Genomic DNA, 12,006 nt, shown 5'->3' with positions numbered 1-12,006 from the left:
TCCTTTTATACATTAAAAGTTGTTAGCCACACAAGACTAATTCCTTATGCATACACAAAAACAACTGCTTCAAGTACCTTATTTATTACTACTAAGATATGCTACAGGAGCAATCCAAACTGAAGACAGTAGAAAACAAACACCTATAAGGGTAAGGCTGTTGTAAATCTAAATAGATTGACACTGACTTCAATAAATGCAAATGATTTCCAACTGTCTCAGGTTATAATTACCCAAATAGCAAAATTAAGGAAGATATGTGTAGAAAGCTACAACTCAGTAATCAAAGCTCTTAAGTACATACCTCTCTTCTCAAATCCCATGAGTTAAATAATACCTTCCTTTTTTTTTCTGGTTTAAATTCTTAGCCTCTATAAGTCTATTTAACTATATGTCTTATTTTAGGGAGCGCACCAATTCCTCAAAAAAAAAAAAAAATTCAAAACCTAAGAACCCAAAATACTAAGAGCTTGGCTAAACATAATACTGATTCATAGGAATTTATTGCCTTGGTATCCTATTTCTATCTGTTCTGTAAAACACATAGTAGTTACATATGGCATTTACAGAATCTCCACTCCATACCTATAGCTTTTCCTTTGTTAGTCTAAGCATCTTTATTTAATGTTAGAATTGCATCTTAAATTATCCTAAAATTTTCCAAAATTATTGTGAAAGACTTAAATACATTCTTAATCCTTTGGACACACACACACACACACACACACACACACACACACACACACAGAGAGAGAGAGAGAGAGAGAGAGAGAGAGAGAGAGAGAGAGAGAGAGAGAGAGAGACAGAGACAGAGACAGAGACAGAGAGAGAGGGGGGGAGAAAGGGAGGGGGGAGAGGAAGAGAGAGAGAGAGAGAGAGAGAGAGAGAGAGAGAGAGATGATATTCTTGTTTATAATTTAAAGTTATGTCAAAAGTGACTAGAGTCATATGCTTTAGATAAATGAGTTGAATTTTATCACAGTGTGAGCTTAATCCCAGAGTCAAATATTAAGACAACTTAAACCAAGAGATAGAAACAGTGACCTAGACAAGTTTTATTCAAATGGCTAACTATATTACACAATTAGGCACGTTTAACCCAAACTGTCTACTGTACTTTATAAATGATACTAAAACATGATGCTATTGATAAACCCTACTTTTTAAAAATTAAAATTTTAGACACTGTATTTATGACATAATCCATGTTTCCTGCCAAAATATAAATCTGTATTAGCACTAACCTTAAGAAAACAAAATTATCTGTCTGATCCTGAGTAATTTTCTTAAGCTTCCCAACATTTTCCATTTGTGTAGCCTGAACTTTATTCTAGTTTCTTTATGGTATGTGAAATAAGAAACACCGAAGCATATTGATTCCCAGAATCATTTAAGTTCATTGATAAATGTAAGATGAAATAGGAAGCATTTTAAAAACTTTGTCTAAAATGAGCCATCCCAGAGGCCAGCATTCTTTATTTTCATAGCTATTTCCAGTAGGATATATATATATATATATATATATATATATATATATATATGGAAGAAGACAGAGAAATAAGTATTTTGTTCTGTTTAGTACTTATGGACTAAGATTTAAGAAATACTTTAACAAAGATAAACGAACAGCAACAACATCAAATCCCCAACATTTTTAAAAAGTCTATAAATTTAATTTAGTCATCCTATCATGTCCACATCCCTTTGGCTAACTGAAAGATTAATAGCAAGGCCTGCATATCGATAATTATAAGAACAGAACAAGTTCAGGTTTTTGCCCTATTTCACCTTAACAGTTCTACCAATCTTCATTTTTGACTCTAGTGACTTACTTCTAATTCTGACTTCCGATTATTTTTAGTACCTAAAATTCACTAGGGAAAATCATAACAGACTTACAGCGAAGATTCTTAATAGCAAAATTAGAAACAATTTTAGATTTGCTGTATCCCATTCCTTTGAGAATACTAAGGACATGACATGCTGGCCTTATTACAAAAATTAAATAATTTTAGGAACATTAAAAAGAATCAAAAGTAAACTTCTACAGAAAGCACTTTAAGACTGGATATTACCTTGTAGCCTTAAAATTATCAATTTTTAAAATCAAGATCCCTTGAGACTGAAAAACTACTGAGGATATATTCATATGGCTTATGTCAACACACATTATATTAGAAACTAAAATTTACCACATATCAACATTGAGATACATCTTAATGAAACATAACTATTTTTAATAAAAATCTAAAAGAATGACACTGTTTTTACATTTTTCAAATGTCCTCAAAGACTGGCTGAATACAAGACAGTCTATTTCGTTTGTTTTTCTATACCCAATTGGTTGCTATAGCTATTTTGGTTTATATATAAGAGAAAATCAGGACTTAGATATGATGATCAAAACAGCAATAGTATTTTAATAGTATTTTCAAATAATTATGGCACTCTTCTTCAACATAGTACCAAAACCTGACAAGAATTTTTGAAAGAATAAGCAGGAATCAATACAATGTGGAATCTGAAATGACAGCAATAAACTTTTCATGTAAACACATTAAAAATCACTGGTCTATATTTTCTTTTGAGTAGCCCTTTTTACCTCATATGTATGAGTTTATAAACAGTAGGTGTTGATCATTTAGAAAATACTGATTGGCTTTGATTGCCCATCTTCCAAATGATGACATTTATACACTATAAAAATAAACTTATACACTATAAAAATAACCTACATTCATCAATCAATCTTTCCAATTGTCTTGCTCTGATCAGAAGTTCTTTGGATTTAGGGAAGCTGCCAAATTCAAGGAGCAGATGGAAATTACCCAAACTGTAATTTTTGTTTTGGTCACTAATTTTTCTCTAGCAATAAATACTGTTGGTTGTTTCCCCTGAAATAATGGTCTCATGTCTTTTCTTTTCTGGAAAATGTCATATAGCATACACAGAATGGCCATGATCTGTTGTAGAATGTGTCCTGTGAACATACCAGCCCTTTTCTTAATCAGAATAGTGACCATTTTCAAGAGACCTCTGAGACAGGGCTTATTGACTATGGATACTTCCTCTTAGAAGGGGTTGCTGGGGAAGGTCACTGAAACCACACCTGAGATTCTGCTGACTCCCCCAAATGTCTCCTGGCTATCTATGCAATTCTATTCTAATTGCATGTAGTCTTCTGGTCTTGGGAACTGTTAAAGTGTAGAGAAAAGGATTACTAGAAGCGGAAACTCCATATATGCAGCTATGGAGAAGTCAGGATCCATACTAGTTAAAACTTTTGAGTGCAGCTGCTTTGGGGTCCTACACATTCCTGCAAGCAGTCCCTTATCCATGCTCTATCAGTAGTTCCAAACTCATTGATTCCCTAGACTGAACTCTGATGGAACTATACTTTGGGTTGTTGTTTCAGCTTGATAAGGATGGGTAGGTGTTGCTGACATTTTCCCAGGGAAGGAATTTGTACAAAACTACCTTTCAGTCTTATGAAAACTTTAACTTAGAAAGGGGGTCCTGGGAGTCCAAGGTTCCACAGATCAAAAGCTAGAAACATCCACCCATACATCAATAGGAAGTCAATGGATAATTCTAAGAAAAGCAGCCATATATTATAAAATCAAGTGAGTAAATAAAGACCAGAAGTTTTGTAAATGGGAGATTAATATAATGGGCTGGTCTAGAAATGATTACAATATGCACTAGATTGTTCAAAGTGGAAATAGTAAGAGCGCTTATGTGACCCATATTTTGAAACAGGAATCAGGACTGGTAATTCTCTAGCAGTCTGTGGTAGAGCAGCACAAAAGAGGTGAGAAAATAAAACAATGAATAGAAATACAAACTGATAAATGCTCATAAAGTAAATTACGTGATTGTGGTTCTGCTTTAATTTTAAAGAGAAACTCCAACACAGTTTTCAAAAAGGGAATAAAACCTAAAAGGGAAGCTCATTTAAAAAGATTCAGTGCAATCCACTTTTTTCCAAACAATCTCAAAATATCATTTACAATACTGGGTTATTTGGTCTACCAGTAAATCTAAACTCTAAACTCTGGTCTCCTTCAAATGTTTAACTACCTGACAAGAAATTAGTGCCATGTTGTGTTAGTCCTTCCTTGTAACGAGACAAAAGGGTTACCATGACATCTCACATAATGAAGATGAAGCTGCAACTTTCATTAGGAACAGAAAATGCCTAATGAAATGTCACTTTTGCCCCTCATACTTAGGGAAGTGTAAAAAAAACCACAGAGTTAGTAAAGTGATGTGATTGGAAGTGGAAATGGGAGTGGAAAGACAAAAGGACAAGTCTAAGGCCCACAGAGTAATGTTAAAAAAAAAAAAAATGCTGTAGGAAATACTTTTGTATATTTTCTTAAAACTCACAAAAGTTGCTTTTAAATTATATTAAAATTTACATGTGGCCTGTTTTTTATTCCAAAATTATAATTAGGATGAGATAAAACTGAAAAGATCCATTGTAAGTTACTGCCTTTCACAGTAACCTTGGCAGAAATTTTACAGAGACTGCCAGGCAATAGAAACCCACCAATTCAACCCACCTCAGTACCTTTTCATCTGATCTTAGTGTACTTAAACAAACAAAAAAAGAAAAAGAAAAAAAAAGTTTTGGGGGAATTTATCTATTTAGATCGAGACTTTTAATGCGTTAGTAAAGAAATACAATCCAAATAAATAATTGTCATAAACTGTTAAGGAAATATAGATCTATATTTTCATTTATGTGTTTTTATTTTCATACCATAGCTCACCTGGCTTAGAAAATGGTATATTCCTATAAACTCTGAAATTCAATGGCCATGCCTTGGGTTCTAATCTCAGAGAACAAGAAATACTTCATGAAGTCTCAGATTAGGGTGATCACTTATACAAGTAAACAAAATGGAATAGCTTTAAAACAGAGCAATGCTCCTTAAGTTACCTTTAAGTACCTTAAGCCACTGATTTAAATACATAAGGAAGTATTTTGACCCAAATTTTCAATAGTTTTAATCAACATTTACAATACATTTAGCAGGCATTTACATTTAAAAGATGCATTTTTAGAAGCAATTTTCCCCAAAAGATATTAAAATTACTGTTACACAGCTTTAAAAGTATGTTCTACGTTTGGTAGTATCCTATAGGTAATTTTCCTCCACAGTGTTGAAGACTGAACTTAGGGGTTTGTGCACATTAGGTAAGTGCTTTATCACTAAGCTACAGTCTCAGTCCCTAGTGATGGCATGCTGCTCAGAAAGAATCTACAAGATATTGAAGATAAATGACCTACTCATTTTTAATTACTGTATTAATGGTGTCTGCTTACAACCTACCATGGGTACCATCAATTCAGTCTCTTTTATTATAATTATGTTAATGTATGTATGTGCTCATATATGCAGGTCACATGTGTGTATGTGTGTGAAGGCCAGAAGTCATCTACCTCTATAATTTCCTACTTTTTAAGATTATATTTATCTCTCTGTGCTCATGTACGTACACATGCATGCATACCACACTGAACATGTGGAGGTCAGAGGACAACTTGTGGCAGTCAGTCCTCTCCCTCTACCACATGGATCCCAAGGATGGAACTCAGGTTGTCAGGGTGCATCTTTATCCACTAAGCCATCTCACTGGCACACACTTACTTTTCGAGCTTAGAACTCATTGATTCACTATATTAAGTGGCCAATGAGTTTCAGGAATCTGCATGTGCCCCATGTCCCCAAGCGACAGAATTACACATACATGCAGCCATGCATGACTTTTATGTAGGTGCTTGGAACTCAAACTCAGATCTGCATGCTTGTACTTTACTGACTGTTTTATTTTTTTAAGGATGCTTTTTTACTTTTCAATTAAACTACATGTATGGGGGAGGGGAAGGACATGGGGTGTGCACCGCAGTACAGTGCCCTTATGGCTGAAAGAATCTTTCAGATTCTCCAGAGCTGGAGTTACAGGCAATTGTGAGTCAATTGTCCTGGGTGTTGGGAACTGAACTCTGGGTCTTGGAAAGAGCAGTATATGCTCTTAACTGCAGCCCCTGTCCTTTATTCTTAAAGCACAATAAGAAAAGTCAAATGCATTCAGGTCATTAATTTAATTGTTTCTTCACTACTGTCTACTTCCTATTCTATTGAAATGTCAGAAAGTATCCTCTTACCAGAGCATGCAAATTTTGTCAGAATGATAACACATGTTGCCTGTGAATTTTGGTTTGCCCTGACAAACAGTGAAACTTTTGGGTAGCATATTACATGCTGATTCATACATATCCATGGACCCAGTGCATTTAAACAAACCTCCATGCAACTTAATAATAAAGACATTAAGATAAACAAATGTGCTTAAGAGATAAACTCACCAAGTCAAAAATATGTTGCTACATTAGTGAAAACTCACTATAAGATCGTTCTATTTGTTAAAACAAATTTATAATGCATCTTTGAACCTTACAAAACCATGTTAATTTACTTCTCAAACACACAGACTTAATTTCCATATTACTTGAATACTGGTATCTAGTCAGTAAGTTCCTATGTTCACCATTACCCTAAGAGAAGGAATGGGGAATGATGAGAGAGGGGAGATGGGGGTGAGGGGAGAGTGCATAGTTTCCTTCTTTCTGGTAATTTCCTTTAGTCTAACATTTGGAGAGTCTCTCTACAGCTTGACTCTCAGTCTCAGCAGTAGTTCTAACTCTGCTGTACCACAAGGACAAACGAGCTCTCTAGTATTACATTCTGTGAAGATAGAACTTGTTTTATGTATTTTTAAAAAAATCTTATATGTAAAGAAGGAAATATTGCTCTGAACAGCAGAGCTCACTCGAATTTCCTATTATCTTTCTATTTTAAGACAGCTGGGATTTGAAGCAATTCCTATGATGTTCCTACCTTACTTCATCTACATCTTCACTTTAGTTGTTGTATATGGCCTCTGATCACACATGCTGTCAACAGCAGGCAGAGAAAATCACACGCTTGTCTTTCATTTCTCAGACATGTATTAGAAAGATTAAGTCCCATAACACCCACATTGGGTCAAGCACTGCTTAAGCAACTATATTTGAGTTTATGAATGATGTTAATGTCAAGAATAGCAGTCAACTGCAGACTATATTTTAACTGCAATAGACCAAAGCATCTATTGTTCTTATTAAATCTCTTAAACAGAAAAACACAAAATGCACAAAACAACCCATTTATATTTTAACTCTAAGGGAAAAATAGTCCATTTGTAATTTTTCTTGAAATTATTATGTTGTGTTAACTGAAGTATAAGAAAATACTAATCTGGCTGTTTAAAATATCACCACAATGTTCTATTATTGTTGTATGATCAAAACTCCAGGTCCTTTTTGAGTAACACAATTGTTATAGGTAGAAAAATGAACTATTCTAAGAACCTCAAAAGCATTTCACATGCATTTATTTTATTTTATTTAGTGTATCTTCCTATATTAATAAACCCCACACTGTCTCTATTTGAGTTCAATCTCATCACTTTTCTGTAGGGGCAGATGCTGTGGGGGAAGGCTAGAGTTTACAAAGGAATGTGACTCTTGGGGAGGGGGAGAATAAGTAGTTTATCACTATTGAGCTATCAATGTCTGGGCTTGTAAAAACTGGCTACACAGCCTGCACTGTGACATTATCGCTACATAGAAAAGCAGATGAGCTCTTAAGGTTTAGCAACATTAAAAATCTTTTAATGGCTCTACCTGTCTCTAAAGCACAGTGCCAACTGGAATAAAATTAATGCCTTTGTGATGAGCATAGGTTAGAGGATGTGGGGTGCGAGTGACAGTAGAAAAGCTAAATGTTCTTTATTTTCATTCATGTAGCCTGGACCACTTCATCAACTAATTATATTAAAAATTAAACTTAAAAGTAACATTATCTACCTTAATAGCTAGGTACTACCAAATTACAAAATGGTTAAAAGGAAACTCCAAAATTATGGTGTTTAATGTCAACCGCATGGAAAAAAAAAAACAAGTATTAAAGCCCTCAAAACCACTATAATTTCATCTTTCTACCATGGGGTACACTATAAGTGATATAGAAATGCTAACTTTAAGTGAGTCTTTAGAGGCATAACCTCATCTATTATTTATAACAAAAAGACTAGGACATTGCCTATCTGGAGGTAGTTTAACTCTATTTGAGGAACACAGAGATCAGAAAAGAAAACAAATTACACTTAATATTCCAGCACTTTGCAGGGAGAGGCAAGAGGATCATGACTTTGAGGCCTGCCTTATATGCTACAAAGTAAAACTTCTCAAAAGGAGGGTATCCTAATCACCGTTCTATTGCTTTGAAGAGACACCATAACCAAGGCAACTCTTATAAAAGAACACATTTAATGGGAAGCTCCTTTACAGTTTCAGAGGTTTAGTCTATTGTCATCTTGGCAGGAAGCATGGTGCTGGAGCAATAGCTGAGATCTAGTTATATCCTGATCCACATGCTGAAATAGAGATAGTGGCTTTGGCATGGGCTTTTGAAACCTCAAAGCCCACCCCCAAGGGACACACTTGTTTCCACAAGGCCACACCTCCTAATCCCTCTAATCCTTTCAAACAGTGCCACTTCCCAGTGACTATGCATTCAAATGTATGAGCCTATAGGGACCATTCTTATTCAAACCACCAGAGAGGGAGAAGCTGATTATATGACTTTTAATTTTCTTTATAAATAGCTAAGTAGCATTTGAGACATCAGTTTGAAACTAGAATGTCTCATGTAACTCTATGGGTTTGTGTTTCTCCTGTAAGATAAATAATAGAGTGCTTTACTGTGCCAGAAGGTGATACTAACTCAAAGAAAGGTGGCATGTCCTTGGATTCTTACAGGGCTATGTAGCACAACTCAGTACTTCATCACTGATTTTCAGCATATAGGTATGTTCTGCAGAAATGTTAGAAGAACCTACCAAAGCATAGAACTTCAGCTGAATGAGGCTCAAGGTTCAATTGGAGACCTAGCAAAGCATATGTCCCCATCTTGGATTATTTGATGAAGGAATGTAACAAATTAGAAAGAGATCAGAGTAATTTCTAAAACATAGATAAGTCTTCAACAAATGATAACAATCACGCTATTGTTGATCATAAACAACATGATCAAGAGCTTAAGAAAAGATTTTGTAGGAAGCCAAGTGCATGAAAAGGAATCTCTGTTTCTCTTTTCAACCATGACTCCTAGTTAAGACCCTTTGGACCCTCAGTTTTCTTTGCTTAATTTAAGATGAGAACAACTTAGTTTCAACCTACAGTAGGAATTAATAACAAATGTAAAGCATTAAAAATAGTGCCTGAGCCAGGCATTGGTGGTGCACGCCCTTAATCCCAGCACTCGGGAGGCAGAGACAGGTGGATCTCTGTGAGTTTGAGGCCAGCCTGGTCTACAGAGTGAGTTCCAGGTCAGGCTCCAAAACAATACAGAGAAACCCTGTCTCGAAAAAAAACAACAAAATAAAATATGGTGTTTTTAAGTCCGCAGAAAGAGTGAGCAGCTAGTCTTTTTACTTTATATATCTCATAAAATGGATTTGTTTGGTATTGCTATTCAAGCATATTAATCTGAGTAATTGTCAGGATTCTATGATGAATATACGAACATTTTTTTGTTTTTTAAAATATACTGGGAAAAATACTGCACAGGTTTACTTTATCAAAGAAAACTCAGATTCTATCAAATAGATCTTGGTACACTACTGCACCAAAAATCTGTATATCATTCTGAATGCAAATTTTACAAGGGAAGAACAAGCAGCTTAATAACCTACTAACTCCTCTTAGACGAGAGGAAGAAGGGAAGATGAGGAAAAAAGAAAATCTTTTAAATGGTGCTGCTTTAATGTCACCAATCACTTCCAAATTTCCCAGGCACATAAGCCTCTGAGCACAACACAAATGACAGCTATACATGGAAAGAGTAACTCAACCTAAACAAATTTCAGTTAGTACAAAAAAAAAAAAAAAAAAAAAGTGCCTATGTTTCTCAAACACAAAGCACTCAGAAATCTGGGGCTATTATTTGAGTTGAATCCAAATTCAAAAGATTGAAAATTTTCACCCCTTAAAATGAGAGCCCAAAAGACATACACAGACAAGTGAGCATGTGTGTGTAGGTACACATGCTTGAAACACTAAAAACTTATCTGAATTGTTCAATACAGCGAAATACAAGATATACATTGTGTTGATCTGTATGTTGTACAAAAGCACTGAAACAGAAGCACCTTTAGTATCAAAAACAGTTTGTTTCCAGGGCTACCAAGACCATGAAATACCCTACAGTTATGCAATGCCCAAGAACAGACCTTCCAACCAACACAAGAAGCCTGCCCACTTTCTCTCTCAGTCAATTTCTATTAGAGAATGAACAGGAATTTTGCAACCAATAATTCATATAAATAATATAATAATGTCCAACCAGCATTCAATTATTTACTTTTATATTTTCAGTATGACAGGAAAAAATAAAGATTAAGAATTGAATGAAACTTCACAGTATGTTTTAATGTAAATCACACAAACACTGTAAATTAACACTTACATCTATATTCCTCTGTGTTGTGCAGGAACAGAAAGAATAGTTTCCTACTCATGCATCATTCCTAGAAAACTTTTTTCACTGCCTACTATTAGACTTGAAGTCATGTATGAACTTTGTGATGACATATTATTTATGATTTATTAAAGCTTGCCAAATGATTCAGAAAGCAAAGTCAGCCTCAAGCTACAGAGATCTGGCAGTGGTGATACACACCTTTTATCCCAGGACTCAGAATTAAGAGGTAAAAGGATCTCTGTTAGTACAAGCCACAGTGACTACATGAAATTGATCTAGTCCTAAAAGAAACAGCTTACACAAAGGTGATCTTAGCATTTGGGATCACATGCCTTTAATCCCAGGACTCATGAGGAGGTATTTAAGAAGGGAATAGGATCTCAGAGCCGGCATTCATTCTCCAGCCACATTGAGGATACAAAGTCATTGGCTGGATTCTCTAACCATGTTGAGGACAGCATAGCAGTTTGAGTGAGCAGTGAAGTCAGGAGCAGTTTGAGGATCGCCCCTTTGGTCTGAGCTGAGGTAGAAGTAAGAGCTAGTGGCGAGCTGCTTTGCTTTTTTGATCTTCAGCTTGAAGCTTGAACCCTAACACCAGTCTCTAAGTCATTTACTTATCATGTTACAAACATAATGTTTATTCTAGCTAGAGTAACTACTGCAACAGAAATATGGGCTTAAGTGTGAGGTGATTAACTTCATCACTGTTAAAAGTCAAACAAGACTACAAGTTCTTAAAAGTCGCTTTTTAAGAGGTATGCTGGAAGAGCTATAGAGATGGCTCACTGGTCCTTTCACAAAGGACCTGGGTTCAATTCCCAGCACCCAGACGGTGGATCACAACCATCACTAACTCTAGTTGCAGAAGATCCAATGCCCTCTTCTGACCTCCATGGGTACCAGCCATGCTTGTGGTACATATACATACATGAAGGCAAACAGTCATAAACATAAAACAAATAATCTTTTAAAACGTTAAAAGGAAGAAAGACAGAAAGAAAGGGTATGCTAGAGCACGCCTGTAATTCCAGTATTCAAGAAAGGAGCGGTTAAGTCCACAGCCAGCCTAGGCTACACATCAGTTCCAAAAACTGAAAGAAACAAAGAAGAAGAAAAGAGGAACAGGAAAAAAGTGTGTGGAGAGAGAGGAAGAGGGAGAGAAAAGATGGTTATGTGCAGCAATGCAGCATATAAGCCAAGTTCTTCTGTAACCAAATATATACACATTAAATCTGTTTCTGGAATATGTTTTCCATTAATTCTGTGTCACTGAAATTCTGGATATCCTTATTTTAGATGGTAAATATTCTAAGTGCATATTTCTCAAAAATACAAATTGGAAAGTTAAAAGAAAAGAGTCCACAGATACTGAATTAAAAAAAAAATGCATGAACACTGCAATAATTTCCAA

The 12,006-nt window shown here is 35.2% G+C and overlaps 1 protein-coding gene across 2 annotated transcripts in view; it reads right to left on the bottom strand.

Annotated features, from left to right (window-relative positions):
* Rasal2 (RAS protein activator like 2) overlaps window positions 1-12,006 on the bottom strand; it is a 246,104-nt gene that overhangs the window by 146,463 nt on the left and 87,635 nt on the right. The gene's annotated exons all lie outside the window — the stretch shown is intronic.

Source organism: Cricetulus griseus, chromosome 5 (genome assembly GCF_003668045.3).
Source record: "Cricetulus griseus strain 17A/GY chromosome 5, alternate assembly CriGri-PICRH-1.0, whole genome shotgun sequence".
Lineage (NCBI taxonomy): Eukaryota > Metazoa > Chordata > Mammalia > Rodentia > Cricetidae > Cricetulus > Cricetulus griseus.
Note: the sequence above shows the minus strand (reverse complement) of the source record. Positions and strands in the feature narration are given on the sequence as shown.